This window comes from Salmo salar, chromosome ssa10 (genome assembly GCF_905237065.1).
Source record: "Salmo salar chromosome ssa10, Ssal_v3.1, whole genome shotgun sequence".
Taxonomy (NCBI): domain Eukaryota; kingdom Metazoa; phylum Chordata; class Actinopteri; order Salmoniformes; family Salmonidae; genus Salmo; species Salmo salar.
This window is the reverse complement of record NC_059451.1, coordinates 41,901,777-41,922,104: the sequence shown is the minus strand read 5'-3', so window position 1 is coordinate 41,922,104 and position 20,328 is coordinate 41,901,777. Positions and strand designations below refer to the sequence as shown.

General features: G+C 41.7%; 1 pseudogene; it reads left to right on the top strand.

The window, feature by feature from the left end:
* Window positions 1-3,477: 3,477 nt before the first annotated feature.
* LOC106560413 (cytochrome P450 2J2-like) lies at window positions 3,478-14,118 on the top strand (annotated as a pseudogene).
* The last annotated feature ends 6,210 nt before the right edge of the window (window positions 14,119-20,328 follow it).

Below are 20,328 nucleotides of genomic sequence, written 5' to 3'. Positions count from 1 at the left end.
TGGGGGCAGAAGGTGGTCTATAGCAAGCGGCAACGGTGAGAGACTTGTTTCCGGAAAGGTGAATTTTTAAAAGTAGAAGCTCAAATTGTTTGTGCACAGACCTGGACCTGGACAGAACTAGTAGACAGAACTCTGCAGGCTATCTCTGCAGTAGATTGCAACTCCGCCCCCTTTGGCAGTTCTATCTTGTCGGAAACTTTTATAGTTAGGATGGAAATTTCAGGGTTTTTGGTGGCCTTTCTAAGCCAGGATTCAGACACGGCTAGGACATCTGGGTTTGCAGAGTGTGCTAAAGCAGTGAATAAAACAAACTGAGGGAGGAGGCTTCTAATGTGAACATGCATGAAACCAAGGCTTTTACGGTTACAGAGGTCAACAAATGAAGTTACAGATCGGAGGGCCTGTTGTCCGGCCCTCTGGCAGTCTCTATGGGGGTGCCACACGGTTCAATTCTCGGGCCGACTCTTTTCTCTGTATACATCAATGATGTCGCTCTTGCTGCTGGTGATTCTCTGATCCACCTCTACGCAGACGACACCATTCTGTATACATCTGGCCCTTCTTTGGACACTGTTAACGAACCTCCAGACAAGCTTCAATGCCATACAACTCTCCTTCCGTGGCCTCCAACTGCTCTTAAATACAAGTAAAACTAAATGCATGTTCTTCAACCGATCGCTGCCTACACCTGCCCGCCTGTCCAGCATCACTACTCTGGACGGTTCTGACTTAGAATATGTGGACAACTACAAATACCTAGGTGTCTGGTTAGACTGTAAACTCTCCTTTCAGACTCTCATTAAGCATCTTCAATCCAAAATTAAATCTAGAATCGGCTTCCTATTTCGCAACAAAGCATCCTTCACTCATAATGCCAAACCTACCCTCATAAAACTGACTATCCTGCCGATCCTTGACTTCAGCAATGTCGTTTACAAAATAGCCTCCAACACTGAGCAAATTGGATGCAGTCTATCACAGTGCCATCCGTTTTGTCACCAAAGCCCCATTACTATCCACCATTGCGACCTTTATGCTGTTGTTGGCTGGCCCTTGATTTATATTCGTCGCCAAACCCACTGGCTCCAGGTCATCTATAAGTCTTTGCTAGGTAATGCCCCGCCTTATCTCAGCTCACTGGTCACCATAGCAGCATCCACCTGTAGCACGCGCTCCAGCAGGTATATTTCACTGGTCACCCCCAAAGCCAATTCCTCGTTTTGGCCGCCTTTCCTTCCAGTTCTCTGCTGCCAATGACTGGAACGACTTGCAAAAATCACTGAAGCTGGAGACTTATCTCCCTCACTAACTTTAAGCACCAGCTGTCAGAGCAGCTCACAGATCACTGCACCTGTACATAGCCCATCTGTAGATAGCCCATCCCACTACCTCATCCCCATCCCCTCTTCTGCACATCTCACTCCAGTGTTGGCCATTGCTAAATTGTAATTATTTCGCCACTATGGCCTATTTATTGCCTTACCTCATTTGCACACACTGTACATAGACTTTTTCTATTGTGTTATGTTTGTTTATTCCATGTGTAACTGTTGTTTGTGTCGCTCTGCTTTATCTTGGCCAGGTCGCAGTTGTAAATGAGAACTTGTCAACTAGCCTACCTGGTTAAATAAAGGTGACATAATACAAAAAAAATGGTGAGGAAAGCACTTTTAAAGAGCAACCAGGCATCCTCTACTGACGGGATGAGGTCAATATCCTTCCAGGATACCCGGGCCAGGTCGATTAGAAGGGTCCGCTCGCAGTGTTTTAGGGAGTGTTTGACAGTGATGAGGGGTGGTCGTTTACACACTTAATACACACTTGTACATGTGTGACATAGGACACACATATAAGCTCCCACCACACTGGCATGGCCCACGGAGGTCGGGCCTCCCCAGATAGCATATGAACACGTCATAAGCCATGAAGAAATGTTTAGAATTAAATTATATTTGCTTTAAAATTGCAACATTTTCTCTCAGCCTTATGGCAAAATGTGTAGGAAATTTATCCAGAGATTTTTGAAAGTCGGACTATCATTGTCCGGCAGGGAAACTACACTGCTCAAAAAAATAAAGGGAACACTTAAACAACACAATGTAACTCCAAGTCAATCACACTTCTGTGAAATCAAACTGTCCACTTAGGAAGCAACACTGATTGACAATACATTTCACATGCTGTTGTGCAAATGGAATAGACAACAGGTGGAAAGTATAGGCAATTAGCAAGACACCCCCAATAAAGGAGTGGTTCTGCAGGTGGGGACCACAGACCACTTCTCAGTTCCTATGCTTCCTGGCTGATGTTTTGGTCACTTTTGAATGCTGGCGGTGCTTTCACTCTAGTGGTAGCATGAGACGGAGTCTACAACCCACACAAGTGGCTCAGGTAGTGCAGCTCATCCAGGATGGCACATCAATGCGAGCTGTGGCAAGAAGGTTTGCTGTGTCTGTCAGCGTAGTGTCCAGAGCATGGAGGCTCTACCAGGAGACAGGCCAGTACATCAGGAGACGTGGAGGAGGCCGTAGGAGGGCAACAACCCAGCAGCAGGATCGCTACCTCCGCCTTTGTGCAAGGAGGAGCACTGCCAGAGCCCTGCAAAATGACCTCCAGCAGGCCACAAATGTGCATTTGTCTGTTTCTGACCGTTTGAGCACACTCCATGAGGGTGGTATGAGGGCCCGACGTCCACAGGTGGGGGTTGTGCTTACAGCCCAACACCGTGCAGGACGTTTGGCATTTGCCAGAGAACACCAAGATTGGCAAATTCGCCACTGGCGCCCTGTGCTCTTCACAGATGAAAGCAGGTTCACACTGAGCACATGTGACAGACGTGACAGAGTCTGGAGACGCCGTGGAGAACGTTCTGCTGCCTGCAACATCCTCCAGCATGACCGGTTTGGCGGTGGGTCAGTCATGGTGTAGGGTGGCATTTCTTTGGGGGGCCGCACAGCCCTCCATGTGCTCGCCAGAGGTAGCCTGACTGCCATTAGGTACCGAGATGAGATCCTCAGACCCCTTGTGAGACCATATGCTGGTGCGGTTGGCCCTGGGTTCCTCCTAATGCAAGACAATGCTAGACCTCATGTGGCTGGAGTGTGTCAGCAGTTCCTGCAAGAGGAAGGCATTGATGCTATGGACTGGCCCGCCAGTTCCCCAGACCTGAATCCAATTGAGCACATCTGGGACATCATGTCTCGCTCCATCCACCAATGCCACGTTGCACCACAGACTGTCCAGGAGTTGGCGGATGCTTTAGTCCAGGTCTGGGAGGAGATCCCTCAGGAGACCATGCTCCTCATCAGGAGCATGCCCAGGCATTGTAGGGAGGTCATATAGGCACGTGGAGGCCACACACACTACTGAGCCTCATTTTGACTCGTTTTAAGGACATTACATCAAAGTTGGATTAGCCTGTAGTGTGATTTTCCACAAAGTATTTAATAAGATTATTTCTTTCATTCAGATCTAGGATGTGTTGTTTAAGTGTTCCCTTTATTTTTTTGAGCAGTATATTTATATATTGTTGAGAATGTTTACATTTAGGGTGATTTTTTTATAAGGGAAAATATTTGTTTTTGGTATTTTCTAAATACTTTAAATGTTATTCATTTCTATGCCTGGAAATGCCCTTGTCCGGATCCAAAAAAGTGTTTAAAATTCTACAAACTGGCAATCATTTTTCAGTTAATAGCCATTATCTTATGTAGTTTCTTGCAATAGCCCTCTGACTTTAAAGAATATTTCTCTCAAAACTATGATTCCTAAAAGATGTGTATGGAGATTTGGTCTGTCAGATTTGTCAAAAATCCTAAATTAGGAATAAGCAGGGGCAGCTATTTACCATTAGGACTCCTTATTAATTTCTTCATTACATGTAGTGCAACAAGACCACTTGTAGTCTGAAGTTCTCTACTTTCGATAGATTTTAACAATATTAGAATCACTGCGGTCACAACCATAAACTGTCAGCTCCATCTGCCTGATAAATTTAAATATATATTTGATCCAAAATTCATATTCTGGTATATTTTAATTAGGTTTTAGAGTCTTAAAGCAACTGAGGAAAAGCAAATTTGCTAAAAAGAATTTTCCATATTTTAAAAAATGTTTAAATTTCTTTAGAGGCAAACATGTCTGTTTTGAGTATTTGGTATTTTATTAGGATCCCCATTAGCTGTTGCAAAAGCAGCAGCTACTCTTCCTGTGGTCCACACAAAACAGGAAACATAATACAGAATGACATGATACAGAACATCAATAGACAAGAACAGCTCAAGGACAGAACTAGATACATATATCAATGCATACACACAATCTAGGTCAAATAGCTGTTGTCAACTCTACTGATGGACTCAATATTGTTTTGTCAATATTCTGAATAAGTGTTGTAATCACTGTTCTGCAACATATGCTTAAAACATTGAAGTATTTTCTGTGCTAGACTTTTAGGAATATTGTTTGCTTTATACATGTTTTATGTTCTAAATCTAGAAAAACAACAAAATGCTAAATAAATTATCCATGGAGCATTTAATAAGGCTATTAATCCAAAATAAGTTTGGAGATTTGTATTACATATCTGAATAATATGTTAGAATTAACCAATCAAGGCCTTTAAACACTTCTTGGACAATCATTGTAAAAATGAAAAGGCTTTTATGGTGTCTCGTGGAGTTGACATAAATCCAGTTAGTAAAATAATTATTTGTTATATATTTGAAATGTTAATTTTAAGATAAATATTTGTGGGGAAAAAGTTGGACCGTGCGGGGGCCGCGAATCTGCGCTATGCCACTGACCCACCAAATTATCAATTTATTATTCATTAAAAGGGTTTAAGTCAAGTCAGTTTGACTTTCTGCAGATTCGCAACTAATATAGACGAAGGACCTGTTTCTCAGACACAAGATTAAGCCTAGTCCTGGACTAAAAGACAAATGTAATGGATAATCTCCATTGAAAGGGATCTTTAGTCCAGGACTATGCTTCATTTGTGTGGGTAAAACCGTCCCGAAAGAGAGTAATTATTTTAAAGGGAAAATTCACTCAAACTATATTTTGGAATTGTTTTTCATTAGTCCACTTAATACAGTCCCAAAATGTTTCTGTATGTTAATAGTCACGTTTTCAAGATTTAGGATTTTCAAATTTTCGAAGTATCACTTACCACATCATGATGATGCAATTGACATTTTGCTTCTGGAAAAATCCTATACCTTGAAAATGCGACTGCTGACATGCAAAACATTTTGGGACTAATGAAAAAAAAAAGTTTGAAGTATTCCTTTAACAGCTGGAAGTTGTCTATAGTGCTGAACACGCTCCAAGTCACCAATGTGGCTCTGGTCCGGAATGGAGCCGTGTTTTCAGGGAGGCCATCTATGCCTGTTCTGGACTGGATCATCTACAGAGGTCAGTGACATGATCACATCTGTGTCCTAAATGACACCCTTTTCCCTATATTGTGCACTAGTTTTGACCAGAGCCCGAATAGGGTGCCATTTGGTCAATCACATTACATTTCCTGTAGCCTCTGCTTTCACAATATTATCCCCTTTCTCTTGAAGTGTACACTTGTTTACTACTTCACACAAATCGAAAAGCATTGGATTGGTAGGGGCATGGGCTACCAGTCATTTCCTTTGAAATCAGTGAGTGAAGGGAAGTGAGCAAGTGCACACTTTAGGGAGGAAGGAGAGAATACGGTCATAGCCCAGGCTTCCTCATGAAGTGTGGTAACCTGAGGCTGTGGTCCAAACATTTAAGTTTGCAACGTAAGCCTCTCAGCCCTCGTTTTTAGTCAGCTTTGCGAATGTACAATTTATGTTCACTCCGGGGCCTGAAACTCCCCATTATTCAAATTGCGACAATTGTACAGTCGCTAAGAAAAGTCTGCGAAAACTTAAAAACAACATCAATGGAGAAGTCAACCAACAAGTGTAAGTAAAAATTAATGCAAATAAGTTAGAAATTATGCTACTAATGCATATGATGGCACAAACACGTAAATATGTTTTTGTTTGGTTATCTTTTGGAAATTGTAGAATTAAAACTTGTTCCTTCAGAAGTTCCAGCTAGGCAGGCTAATGTTAGTTAGCTAATTCATTTGCTAGCTATCATACAGACATGCAGTCATAATTGACTGTAGCGCATATAAAGCAGCCACAAGCTACCGGTGGCTGAAAACACAATCATTGCGGGATGAACGAGTGACAAATTTCCGGCCAAGGGTGGTGCATTTAAGTGTATACTCGTCAGACGTCATGATACGTCATCAGAAGTGTCCACTTAATTTAAGGGCTGAGGGGATAGGGTGTGTCTTTTAAGTGTTTGGACCGCAACCTGAGACTGCATTTCATGAGGCTGGAATTCAACCAAACATGCACTGAAGAGACAGTATACCCCACTTTTGCTGTGCTAAAAGAAAGCATATTTGAGATACTATTAGAATTATTTCTGCAATATTTGCCACCAGGTGTAACTAAAAAGCACACATTTTCCTTTTCATTAATCAAAGATTGTTGCAGTGCAGGAACAGCTGGTTTTGATTGGGTCTCTAGCACTCAAGTGCTGGGATGGATGTAAAGCATTGACAAGTCAGTCTGTATCACAAGTGCACTACTTTTGACCATAGCCCAGTCGACCCTGGTCAAAAGTTGTGCACTACATAGTGAATAGGGTGCCAGCTGGACAGACCCTATATGATTTATTTTGCCACTCAGGGATTTTAATGTCTACAGGGGAAAGTTGGCGTCAACAGGAAGTTCGCCTTTCTGGTCTCACTCTTAAGGTCTCACTCTTAAGGCCTTCAGTCTGGGCAAGAAATCTCTGGATCAGCGGGTCACAGAGGCCCACTACCTTATACAGATGCTACAGAAGGAGGGCGGTAATTAGTTTGTTTGGCAGAACTTCCCCGAAAAGTCATCCTGATTGTGCCACATAGACATTTTCTATTGGGTTATTGGAATCTTGTCAGTGGAATATTATATCTACTGTTGTGTGATGAAGGAAGCTGACCAACTGTGTAAAGTTTTCACTGTGATCTGCGGTGGTTGTTTATCATGAAGAGATCCATTCGACCCACAACACGTGATCGTGAAGGCCGTGTCCAACATCATCTGCTCAGTGGTGTTCGGAGACTGCTATGAGCACAAGGACACCGTTTCCACAGCCTCCTGGACATCCGCAATTAAAATCTCTTCCTGACTGGATCTGCTCTCGGCCAGGTACGAGTACGGAGTACCCATAGAATTAAATAAAACATTTGAATGGTTGCAATTTGACTTGTTTGGAATTGATCTTTGACCAAAATGTCTGCCCTTCTAGAGTTATGAAGGTTTATGACATGGGCCACTCTAGTAATGTAACACTATGGGAGTACCTCATGCCTACTCTAAAAATGTGTAGAGGCAATAGGTGAAAAATTACCATATTATTAGTAACAGGAACTTTTAACAGGTAATGAGATTCAAAATAAGATTATAGCATCCGGTATACCGTATTTAACTGTTTTTTCAGATAGTTTCTTTCAAAATATTTGGCTTGATACATTTCTTCAGATCTTTAATCTGTTCCCATTTATGAAACATTACCCGGGGCCTCACCAGAGGATCCAGAGGAATGTGTCAGAGCTGAAAGGCTTCATATCGGAGGTGGCCAGGCAGTACTGGAAGACCCTGGACAGGGACAACCTCTGAGACTTCATAGACTCCTACCTGATTGGAGAGAGTAAGTGACCCATAGAAGATGAAGAGTAGCTAAGTGACGAATAGGTCTCTCCAAACACCATCTTTTATATAATGCTTGTTTTTTCCTATAAGTGGTAAATCTGTGAATAGAAGGCTCTCTGGAGGTCATCCTTAAAGCTACAGTCTGGAATGAAAATTAAAAAAAGAGGAAAAGGTATTTTTGTACATTTTGAATCCTGGCTGATTTAGCTGTTATCAAACATGGAAACCATAGTGACTATACATTTTTGTTCAAGTCTCAAATGTCTGTCGTCATAAATTCGATGTCATATCAGTCACTATTCCTTGATCTCTGTGGAGCAGCCGGACTCGAGTCCGGACTCAGCGTACTTTGAGGAGAACATGGTGTTGTCGCTGGCTGATCGCTTCCTGGCTGGGACTGACACCACCTTCACCACCATCAGATGTGGACTCCTCAACATGATGGAGCACCCATACATTCAAGGTATATGTGTGTGTGTGTGTGTGAGAGAATAAAAGTGCTGATATTAATGTAGGGAATAGGCAGCCATTTCAGACTCAGTCCTGCTGTCCTTCTATTGCCTATCTGTGTTTATTATAAAATCCCAGAGCGATGTCATTTAGATTTTTCATGTGTTGGGGTTCGGCTGCACCCCCTCAATGGACAACAGGGCATCCCTCTCCTACGTCTATGCCACGGTCCATGAGGTCTAGAGGGGGGGTAACGGCGTTCCACTAGGGGTGGTCCATGCCGCCAGCTCAGTGGCTTCCACCTGCCTAAGGTGAAGTTTTGATTTATTTGTAAAAAGAAATGTGGAGCCCCATAAGCTGATGCCTTACATTACAAATATTGATTGATGTTTACTGTCCTACAAGATTATTATTTTCACTGCTCATAAATACGCGCACCACATAGAAACACAGCCGGACACAAACCACAATTAATTATTGTAGGGTTGGCTTTTACTTACTTGCAACAGTTGGGGCTGAATGATACCAGGCTATTTGATACCTGTGTCCTACTACCTTACTGTGAAAAGTACCAACTTCGTCAACATGACTGCGATCCTGACGGAAAAAGACCACCGGAAGTACCCGGATACCTTTTAATCCTGCTAACTTTCTGGATGATAAGGGCCAGTTCTGCAAACAAGATTCCTTCCTGGCCTTTTCTCTGGGTGAGTCTCTCTTCTCATTGGCCCAAATTATCTTTGTTGTTTGGAGAAAACAATATGGCCATATAGAGAATATTGTTGTACAGTTGAAGTCGGAAGTGTACATACGCTTAGGTTTTTCAACCACTCCACAAATTTCTTGTTAACAACCTATAGTTTTTGCAAGTCGTTTAGGACATCTACTTTGTGCATGACACAAGTCATTTTTCCAACAATTGTTTACTGACAGATTATTTCACTTATCATTCACAATTCCAGTGGGTCAGAAGTTTACATACTCTAAGTTGACTGTGCCTTTTCAAACGGCTTGGAAAATTCCAGAAAATGATATCATGGCTTTAGAAGCTTCTGATAGGCTAATTAACATCATTTGAGTCAATTGGAGGTGTACCTGTGGATGTATTTCAAGGCCTACCTTCAAACGCAGTGCCTCTTTGCTTGACATCATGGGAAAATTAAAAGAAATCATCCAAGACCTCAGGGGGAAAAAATGGTAGTCCTCCACAAGTCTGGTTCATCCTTGGATGCAATTTCCAAACACCTGAAGGTATCACGTTCATCTGTACAAACAATAGTATGCAAGTATGAACACCATGGGACCACGCAGCCGTCATACCGCTCAAGGAGGAGACTCATTCTGTCTCCTAGATTTGAACGTACTTTGGTGTGAAAAGTGCAAATCAACCCCAGAACAACAGCAAAGGACCTTGTGAAGATGCCGGGGGAAACCGGTACAAAAGTATCTATATCCACAGTAAAACGAGTCCTATATCGACATAACATGAAAGGCCGCTCAGCAAGGAAGAAGCCACTGCTCCAAAACCGCCATAAAAAAGACACACTACAGTTTGCAACTGCACATGGGAACAAAGATCCTACTTTTTGGAGAAATGTCCGCTGGTCTGATTAAAAAAAATAGAACTGTTTGGCCATAATGACCATCGTTATGTTTGGTGGAAAAAGGGGGAGGCTTGCAAGCCGAAGAACACCATCTCAACCATGAAGCACAGGGGATGGCAGCATCATGTTGTGGGGGTGCTTTGCTGCAAGAAGGACTGGTGAAATTCACAAAATAGATGCCATCATTAGGAAGAAAAATTAAGTGGATATATTGAAGCAACATCTCAAGACATCAGTCAGGAAGTTAAAGCTTGGTCGCAAATGGGTCTTCCAAATGGACAATGACCCCAAGCATCCTTCCAAAGTTGTGGCAAAATGGCTTAAGGACAACAAAGTCAAGGTATTGGAGTGGCCATCACAAAGCCCTGATCTCAATCGTATAGAAAATTTGTGGGCAGAACTGAAAAGGCGTGTGCGAGCAAGGAGGCCTACAAACCTGACTCAGTTACACCAGCTCTGTAAGGAGGAATGGGCCAAAATTCACCCAACTTATTGTGGGAAGCTTGTGGAAGGCTACCTGAAAAGTTTGACCCAAGTTAAACAATTTAAAGGCAATGCTACCAAATACTAATTAAGTGTATGTAAACTTCTGACCCACTGGGAATGTGATGAAATAAATAAAAGCTGAAATAAATCATTCACTCTACTATTATTGACATTTCACTTCTTAAAATAAAGTCGTGATCCTAACTGACCTAAGACAGGGAATCTTTACTAGGATTAAATGTCAGGAATTGTGAAAAACTGAGTTTAAATGTTTTTGGCTAAGGTGTATGTTAACTTGCGACTTCAACTGTATGTACAATGCATTCGGAAAGTATTCAGACCCCTTGACTTTTTCCACATTTTGTTACATTACAGCCTTATTCTCAAGAATGATCAATGGAAACCAGGATGCATCTGAGCTCAATTTCTAGTCTTATAGCAAAGGGTTTAAATACTTATTTAAATAAGGTATTTCTGTTTCTTACTTTTAATAAATTAGCAAAAATGTCTAGACCTGTTTTTGCTTTGTCATTATAGGGTATTGTGTAGATTTCTGAGGATTTATTTATTTAATCCATTTTAGAGTAAGGCTGTAACGTAACAATGTGGAAAAGGGGTCTGAATACGTTCTGAATGCACTACACATAGTGACTTCGGGAATTATTCAGACCGCTTGACTTTTCACATTTTGTTACGTTACAGCCTTATTCTAAAATGGATTACATAGTTTTCTTCCACCTCAATCTACGCACAATACCCCATAATGACAATGCGAAAACACGTATTTAGAAATGTTTGCAAATTTCTTAAAAATCCTACAAATACATAATTTACATAAGTATTCAGACCCTTTGCGATGAGACTAGAAATTGAGCTCAGGTGCATCCTGTTTCCATTGATCATCATTGAGATCTTTCTACAACTTGATTGGAGTCCACCTGTGGTAAATTCAATTGATTGGACATGATTTGGAAAGGCACACACCTATCTATATAAGGTCCCACAGTTGACAGTGCATGTCAGAGCAAAAATCCAGCCATGAGGTTGATGGATTTGTCTGTAGAGCTCCGAGACAGAATTGTGTCGAGGCACAGATCTGGGGAAGGGTACACAAAAATGTCTACAGCATTGAAGGTCCCCAAGAACACCGTGGCCGCCGCCATTCTTAAATGGAAGAAGTTTGGATCCACCAAGACACTTCCTAGAGCTGGCCACCCAGCTAAATTGAGCAATCGAGGGAGAAGGGCCTTGGTCAGGGAGGTGACCAAGAACCTGATGGTCACTCTGACAGAGCTCCAGAGTTCCTCTCTGGAGATGGGAGAACCTTCCAGAAGGACAACCATCTTTGCAGAACTCCACTGATCAGGCCTTTATGGTAGAGGGGCCAGACGGAAGCCACTGCTCAGTAAAAAGGCACAACAGCCCGCTTGGCTGATTTTCTTGTCTGAGGAAACCAAGATTAAACTGTAATCACTACCAAAGGTGCTTCAACAAAGTACTGAGTAAGGGTCTGAATACTTATGTAAATGTAATATTTCACTTTTCTTTGCAGAATTTTCTAACAACCTGTTTTTGCTTTGTCACTTTGTATTGTGTGTAGATTGATGAGGGGGAAAAAAACACATTTATCAATATTAGAACAAGACTGTAACGTAACAAAGTGGGAAAAAGTCAAGTGGTCTGAATACTTTCCGAATGCACTGTATGTGTTTGCATCAAGGTATGTGCTTGTGTGATAACTGTTTTGTGTCTCTGTGATCTTTGAGTGTTTTTTTGTGGTTAGTTCCTCCTCGGAACACACATCCTAGTTCCACCTGAGGAAGACTTCTGTGAAGTCGGAACGTTGTTTGTAATCATATTGCAGGAATGAAAAGCACTAGGGAGCAGCAATATTCTGTGTTGGCATCTCATTTCTTTACCTAATTCCCCATCTCTACAGCATTTTGCCTTGCTACCTCCAGGGTTGGGGATATTTCAAAAAGTAAACTGAAGTTACATTTCTAGAATTTCAGTTTACTTCCTAAATTGACCGAATTGAAAAGGAATTGACCCCAACCCTAATTTGACTGGCTCCCTCTCCTCTGCAGGCCTGTGGGTGTGTCTGGGGGAGTAGCTGGCCAGTTGGATCTGTTTTGTGTTCTTCACATCCCTGTTGCAGCACCTGTGTTTATCCTGGCCCCCCAACACTTCTCCCCAGGACACGGAGGGCATTCTTCAACCTGATCCACAAACCCAAACCCTTCACCATGCTCTGTCACAGCCGAGGCACCAAACACTGAGACCAGGGCCCGTATGTATCAAGCATCTGTATCAAAACCCAACCTGAGTTTAGTAAGCACATAGGCCAAGATTGTATAACAATGAGTGAATAATATGATGAAACTAATGGTCATCTTTAGTCTTAACACCAAATGCTAGCTAATGAAAATGCTAGGGCAGTAGGGTGAATAATGGAATTAAACTTTGCTCATCTCAACATGCTGTGTGAACGACTTTAATTATCAAGGGATTTTTATAACTAATGGGATGTTTGAAGTGAAGAGGAAATTCAGCAACTCTTGAAGGACAGTGTCTATGAAGGACAGTGTCTATGAGCTGAAATGTGTTGTTTTGAACAATAAAGACACATTTCTATCAACTTCCACTCTCTTCCAAGAGTTGCAGAATGGTATCTTCAGTTCAGTTTGCTCCTTAATTAATGCCCCTTGGTTGGAGAGCGAGGTAGTGACGGTGTTCCTTGCCCTTTGACAAATGATGTTGACAGAGTTAGATACCCATCTTGGGTAACTGCTACAGCTTGCTCTGTGGTGGGGTAATCATGTTAAAACAGAGTAGACTAGAGGGAGAGGAGCTAAAGGTATGGAGACAGCCATATAGCACCGTTTGTACTTTTTAAATTACATTTTTTATTTGACTGAATATTAAACATACAATCTACCTGCAGTACAGCCGCTCAACAAAAATCCATTGTCATCTAACAGACTCCCATCCAGAGGGACCCACAGAAGCAACCAGGGTCAACGTCCTGCCCAAGGGCATGCCGACAGATCTCCCACATGGTCAGAAACAGGGACCCGACCCAGGAACCTATCAGCCACCGGCCCAAGTTCTCAACCGCCAGGCCACCAGCCCTCCAAGATCCCCCCCCCCAAAGTTCCCAAGAGCTGCCCCTCAATCATCCGAGACCCACCACCCCTGAAAAAAATAAAAAATCATAATAAAATGATTCCATTCCCCGTCCCCCAATGTAGCAACAATGAACTAAAGTGAAAAACAAAGGAAAATATGCAAGAAATCAAGGACAACTGAATACTTTTGAGTGCATGTATGGCACTAGTTACGTGTGAATGAGTGTGTGTGTATGCATGTGTACGGGCATTAAATGTAACAACGTTGCCCCTCAGTGTCATTCAATGTTTTTGGTTTATTTTGACTTTAATGTACTGTATGTTAAAGGTTGTGTGGGAAAGTAAGATGACTAGAGTGTTGGAGAGGTAGTGGGTGTGTTATTGTACAGTGCTGTTGAATGGATGTGACCTTGTGCACGCTAAGCTTTTACCAAGAACTTAACATGACAGAATAGACCTTGCCTGTTCAGTTTGAGGCGAAAAAAAGCACGTTCCATGTCTTTCAGAATGTTTTATTCAAATGTTTAGAAAACTGTATGATATGGTAAAGTATGTAGCTTATCACTCTATCAAAATAAAGTAATTACCTAAGATAAATATAATCCAATTGACGCTGTACAACAATGATTGATTTATGTATTGTTCTAGGTTTACTTGTCTAAAATCTGTCAAACATGAATAAAATTGGGTACAAAGTGTCTATGTTCAAACATGTACACTTTAAAGTGAAATCTTGTTTGCCATGCTGTATCATATATGTGTGTATATATATATGTGTGTGTATATATATATATATATATATATATGTGTGTGTGTGTATATATATGTATATATATGTATATCTATATATGTATATGTATGTATATCTATATGTATATATATATCTGTGTGTGTATACTATATATATGTGTATGTGTGTGTGTATATATATGTATATATATATATCTGTGTGTGTGTGTGTATATGTATGTGTGTGTGTATGTATATATATATGTATATAAAATCATTGAATGAATTGTATTTCCACAGTCTAAAAATGTAAAAAATCATCAATCTGTAATTCACAGGCGTGTACTTTCATGGTAAGAATGTGTTGATTGTGTGTATCCCGTCTTGTAGGATGTGCCATTGTCTTGTATGTAGACTTCCCTAATGCTTTTCCCTGATATCGTTATGGGCCGTGTACATTTGAGGTTCTTCCGTTGGCTTGACTTTGATTGGAATCTTGAAATCGGTCTCTTTGCGGACGGCCTGGTCCCTGCTTGGCATAGGTCAAGAAGGCTAGCGACAACCAACACGACCGGCATCCGTCCCACCTCCACAATGGCCTAGTGCTGGGAGCACCAGTGTCTGTACCCCGATCCCCTGAAGCCTCACCACATCGGGGAGGGAGGCCAAGAGGTACCTGGTGGAGGGGTAGGGCTTAAGTACCTCCGGGTGCAGGAGGAGAGAGCAGGCCTGACTCATACGGGAAAGGGGTACTCCCTCTGGGTGCTGGTTCATCAGGTCATGCAGGCTGCTCCTCAGTCTAGTCAGGTAACTATTCTGGGCAGTAGTAGAGGCTGCTGGTCTAGCAGAAGTCCTTACTTTTTAAGAAAAAGAAAAGATAATCATTTTGAGGTTGCAGTCAGGTGCTATCCTCTCATTGTTGAAATATAACCAAATTAGGGCTAGTTAAAAATGTACTGGGGGGGGGGGGTCTGATCCAATCACGACTCCCCTTGTACTGTAAATCACTTGCAGAATCTCTCCCCTCAGAATTAACGCAATAATGTTTACAACCACAAACGAGTAATGAACCTGTGTTTATAAACGTGGATATTGACTTCTCCACTTCAGCATGCTTTTGTTGCACAGTCGATGCCACATAGGGCTAACATGCTGACTAGACCGGGCGCGCGTGTGTTCGTGTGGGCCATAGCACGCATGTTGATTTTGTCCACCCACAACAGACACGATCAGGACATGCAGGTTGAAATATCAAAATGAACTCTGAACTAACTATTAATTTGGGGACAGGTTTAAAAGCAAACATGACAATTTAGCTTGCTTTTGCTAGCTTGCTGTTGCTAGCTAAAGTCCTGGGATATAAACATTGGGCTGTTATTTTATCTGAATTGCACAAGGTCCTCCGACAATTAATCCACAGATAAAAGGGTAAACCGAGTTTGTTTCTAGTAATCTCTCTTCCTTCAGGCTTCTTCTTTAGAATTTATATGGTGGTTGGTAACCAACTTTAAGGTGCATTACCACCACCAACTGGACTGGAGTGTGCACCTCAGTTCATCTTTCAATCACCCACGTGGGTATATGCTCCAATGAGGAGATGGGAGAGGCGGGACTTGCAGCGCATCAAGCATCACAAATAGAACCAAGTTCTATTTTAGCACCTGGTTACGCAGACACGCGCTAGCAGTGTGGATGCAATGATTGAATAACATATATGTGTACATTTATTTTGCAAAGCTCGCACATGTAACGTGAGCGGTGTGGTCAGCATGTAACGGCAAGAATGTTGAGGTTTCGCCCAGCACCATGGACGAGCTCGCTCTCCCTGTCTGTCTCATTACACTACAAGAGCCGGCTGTAGACACTTACCAGGTTTCCATACAAATAATTCATGAGGATTAATTACCTGACGCATGAAATTTTTTTAACTGGGCTGATGAAACAGCAAATGCCAGTACAATTTTAGAAATGCCGACAGACAATTTGTTTGGTCGACATGGTGGAATATTTTTGTGTGTAGAATGAATTATGTGAGAAATGGCAGTGGAAAGGCCTTTATGCACAAATATTGATAAAATGACCATGTCGAAGTAAACTTGGGAGTCATGCGATGATATGTTAAGTGGTCCTCCCACTAGGACTCGTGAAAGCATGCAGTTGATTAGCAGATGAAAGAAATTATGAACTTCACAGGGTGGTGAGTATCCAAGGTGGTGTGTCCAATCAATAGTGAGGGTCTTATTCTGGTGACATGATGATCGATGCTTGGCTGCCGTTAATAATGTGCACATTTGCTATATAACGCAACAGTTTTTGTGACAAAACCATCAGTAATGTTGATAATGCCATGGAACCCATTTAACTTGTATTTTTCATTCGGTACATAGGAATTTAACTGCAGAAGTTATTTTTATGTGCACTAGGTCATCACGCACAGCCTTTTATCCACAATAAGTCAGTTGGAAACACATCTCCGGTAGGAAAATGCGTATATTGATTTATGCAGATTTTAGAATATTCACATAAAAATCGGTAAATTGGAAAATAAATTCTAGGTAGGACAATTGCAAAAGCGGTGCTTAGGTAAAATCACCAGGGAAGGCAAACCAGAGGGGAAAAAAGCCATATTACAACCTATGTGTTGTGATAATTGAGTTGTTTGCTCAATAACCTGTTAGTTCATATGCCTTGCCACCACAGTGCATTTGGAAAGTATTCAGACCCCTTGACTTTTTCCAGATTTTGTTACGTTACAGCCTTATTCTAAAATGGATAAAAAAATACAAATCCTCATCAATCTACACAAATACCTCATAATGACAAAGCAAAAACAGGTTTTTAGAAATTGTAGCTAATTTATTACAAATAAAAAACAGATATGACATTTACATAAGTATTCAGACCCTTTACTTAATACTTTGTTGAAGCACCTTTGGTAGCGATTACAGTATTGAGTCTTCTTGGGTATGATGCTACAAGCTTGGCACACCTGTATTTAGGGAGTTTTTCCCATTCTTCTCTGCAGATCCTCTCAAGCTCTGTCAGGTTGGATGGGGAGCGTCATTGCACAGTTATTTTCAGGTATCTCCAGAGATGTTTGATCGGGTTCAAGTCCGGGCTCTAGCTGTGCCACTCAATGACATTCAGAGACTTTTCCCGAAGCCACTCCTGCGTTGTCTTGGCTGTGTGCTTAGGGTCATTGTCCTGTTGGAAGGTGAACCTTTGCCCCAGTCTGAGGTCCTGAGCACTCTGGAGCAGGTTTTCATCAAGGATCTCTCTGTACTTTGCTCTGTTCATCTTTCCCTCGATCCTGACTAGTCTCCCAGTCCCTGCCGCTGGAAAACATCCTCACAGCATGATGCTGCTACCACCATGCTTCACCGTAGGGATGGTGCCAGGTTTCCTCCAGACGTGACACTTGGCATTCAGGCCAAAGAGTTCAATCTTGGTTTCATCAGACCAGATAATCTTGTTACTCATGGTCTGAGAGTCTTTAGGTGCCTTTTGGCAAACTCCAAGAGGGCTGTCATGTGCCTTTTACTGAGCAGTGGCTTCCATCTGGCCACTCTACCATTAAGGCTTGATTGGTGGAGTTCTGCAGAGATGGTTGTCCTTCTGGAAGATTCTCCCATTTCCACAGTGGAACTCTGGAGCTCTGTCAGAGTGACCATAAGGTTCTTGGTCACTTCCCTGACCAAGGACCTTCTCCCTTGATTGCTCAGTTTAGCCAGGCGGCCAGCTCTAGGAAGTGTCTTGGTGGTTCCAAACCTCTTCCATTTAAGAATGACGGTGACCACTGTGTTCTTGGGGACCTTCAATGCTGCAGACATTCTTTGGTGCCCTTACCCAGATCTGTGACTCGACACAATCCTGTCTCGGAGCTCTACAGACAAATCCATCGACCTCATGGCTTGGTTTTTGCTCTGACATGCACTGTCAATTGTGGGACCCTATATAGACAGGCGTGTGCCTTTCCAAATCATGTCCAATCAATTGAATTTACCACAGGTGGACTCCAGTCAAGTTGTAGAAACATCTCAAGGATGATCAATGCAAACAGGATGCACCTGAGCTCAATTTTGAGTCTTATAGCAAAGGGTCTGAATAGTTATGTAAATAAAGTATTTCTGTTTTGTAATGTGCAAAAATGTCTAAAAACCTGTTTTTGCTTTGTCATTATGGGGTACTGTGTGTAGATTGATGAGGGAAAAAATGATTTAATCAATTTTAGAATAAGGCTGTAACGTAACAAAATGTGGAAAAGGGGAAGGGGTTTGAATACTTTCCGAATGCACTGTAGGCCTAAGGCCCGAGACAATAAGTGGTGGAGTCCACAAAGCATATTGCATGTAACATACATTTATTTACATGGCCAATGAAGTTAATATTTCCGACTTTTTCGGACTACTAAACAACTATTGATTTAGAACACAGAAGAGTTACTACAAGTCGCAAAGAAAACAGGAGCTGCCTCCACTATTCCAGAACCATTTCAACTTCAACATTTCAACATCATCAAATCACCTATGTTTAATCTAATACAGTGAAAACAAAGATGCCAAAAACAATTTAGTCCAATCAACGTCAGCAAACTATCATGCGGCTGTCCACGGTACTAATTTATGTGTGTGTGTAAGTAGAAAAAGAGAAACGCCAATGTCATCCTCCTCTCCTTCATGTTACTCAAACAGTCTATGACTCTACATGCTTTTCGTTTTTGTTGTCCTAGGCTACCAGCTAGTTGACAGCTAGCTACATTTAGCTACATGTTGAACTTCCATCCTCTCAGGCCAGGGACACAATGTATGAATTTATGGTTGAATCAGAATCGCTGTTATAATCATTGGCCAGTACGGAGAATTAAGTATAACCACAAGTCCAAATCCCTATCTCCATCTATGCCTAATTTAAGAAAGGGACGATTTTAGCAAGCTTGACACTTTTTTTTTGCGACAGGACCATTCACAGTTGAGCTCACTCAGTTTAGCTTTTTTTTTTATCAAGGGAGGCCAAATGTCCGCTGGCTTCTATTGCATTCAATGCAACGGGCGGAAACAATGTCATATTAATTTTGACCAGACAGCATCAGATAGATGTGCTTCACATAATAAGACAGAGAGGTGCTTTTTCTTTCGATTGGATGCTTTCTCCAGTGAAATACATTCAGCCTCTTGCGAATTGAAGGAAATATATGAAACATAGAGAGATGAAAGATACAAAAAAAAAGGTATATATATTTTGTTCTTGGTAAATGTTTTCTTGGCATCCAAGTATACACGCCACTGGATAATTGTATTGTCCCTAAACAAGATCATTAGGGGAACCTTTTGAGCTGCTTGTCTCATTTCTTCACTGTTCTTTCATGCGCAATGATGCACTTAGCCTCCACTGCCTATTAGCTATTCCTATTTGTTCAAGTGGATTCATATTGAACATTTATGCAGCTTGCTTTTATGTGTTGCATGACTGCTAGTAGCTAGCCTTCTGCAGATCTGGAGAAACGATCAACCTTACCACTTTGTCACGATGAATGGTGGATAAAGGGCAGGGTAAACGGTTAGACTGGTAGACTATATTGACCTGTGGTATAGTTAAGCAATAAGCAATATACCACGGCTAAGGGCTGTTCTTATGCACGAAGCATCGCGGATAACAACATTGGCCATATACCACAAACCCCTGAGGTGCCTTATTGCTATTATAAACTAGTTACCAACGTAATTTAAGCAGTAAAAATAAATGTTTTGTCAGTATGATATACCCCCGCTGTCAGGCAATCAGCATTCAGGGCTCGAACTACCCAGTTTATAATAAAAGTTAGAGAGCAGAAAACCATAGCGCATATGGGAAATACCAAAACACCTTGATATAGTGGAGGCGCATGCAAGCAGACATGGAAAGTTGGCTAGGATGGAAGACATTATATAGTAAAATCTGCAAAAGAGTGAATGTAAACCAGGGAAAAACGCACTTCCCTTCCCTGTGCCCAATAAAAAACTCACAACCCTCCCCAATGCAAAAAGGTTGGGTTGTCATATACTGGCCTTACAAAATACAGTACCCTAACTCATTTAAAAAAGAAAGCTCACCTGTGTTAGATTGCGTTTGAAGGGCGTCTCTATAGCTCATGGTTAATGGTCTATGTTGGTTCTCTTTCCCCATCATCTGTCTTTGCTGCTGGATACTTCAACAATG